Source organism: Pristiophorus japonicus, unplaced genomic scaffold (genome assembly GCF_044704955.1).
Source record: "Pristiophorus japonicus isolate sPriJap1 unplaced genomic scaffold, sPriJap1.hap1 HAP1_SCAFFOLD_1004, whole genome shotgun sequence".
Lineage (NCBI taxonomy): Eukaryota > Metazoa > Chordata > Chondrichthyes > Pristiophoridae > Pristiophorus > Pristiophorus japonicus.
Genome location: NW_027250655.1, coordinates 1,538 through 2,616, shown reverse-complemented (window position 1 = coordinate 2,616; position 1,079 = coordinate 1,538).

The window sequence follows — 1,079 nt, the reverse complement described above, 5'->3', positions numbered from 1 at the left end:
CTGGAGAGAGAAAGCGGATGGAAAGTCAGCTGGATTCTGAACAGCAGCAGCCTGGACAAGGGCCATGCAAGAACGGCAAGTAACGCAATCACAGGCATCAATCATGCAGGGTTTGGATGGAGTAAGGGGAAACAATGTCCACTGGCAGAAGGGCCCACAGTCCTTGGGCTGGACGGTGAATTGGCATGTTCGCACAGACACGGGACAGTTAACGGACACCGACGTGTGTGGGGAGCGGGCATTGGTGAAGTTCGGCAGTGGTCAGTGTGGGGACTGTTCAGCTCCACCGGCGATGGTAACGGTCTGGGGGAGGGGGGGGTGGGGAACGGACGCGAGCACGTGGATTATACGCACATACAAGCGACAAGCAGCATGTTGGATGGGAAGAGTTTTCGGGCGGATGTGGATACTGTTGCCAAAGTGAATGGAATGTTAGGATGTATATGTGAGATAATTAAATCTAAAACTAGCAGCACAATCCTCTTGTACCATATTTACGAAAGGATATACTTGCTTTGGAGGCAGGTCAGAGAAGGTTCACCAGGTTGATTCCAGGGATGAGGGGGCTGACTTATGAGGAAACGTTGAGTAGGTTGGGCCTCTACTCATTGGAATTCAGAAGAACGAGAGGTGATCTTATCGAAACGTATAAGATTATGAGGGGGCTTGACAAGGTGGATGCAGAGAGGATGTTTCCAGTGATGGGGGAGACTAGAACGAGAGAACATGATCTTAGAATAAGGGGCCGCCCATTTAAAACTGAGATGAGGAGAAATTTCTTCTCTCAGAGGGTTGTAAATCTGTGGAATCCACTGCCTCAGAGAGATGTGGAAGCTGGGACATTGAATAAATTTAAGACAGAAATAGACAGTTTCTTAAACGATAAAGAGATAAGGGGCTATGGGGAGCAGGTTGGGAAGTGGAGCTGAGTCCATGATCAGATCAGCCATGATCTTATTGAATGGCGGAACAGGCTCGAGGGGCCTACTCCTGCTCCTATTTCTTATGTTCTTAAGGCCTTGGTCGGGCCACACCTAGAACTCAGAGTCCAGGTCTGGGCCCCTCACATACGGATATCG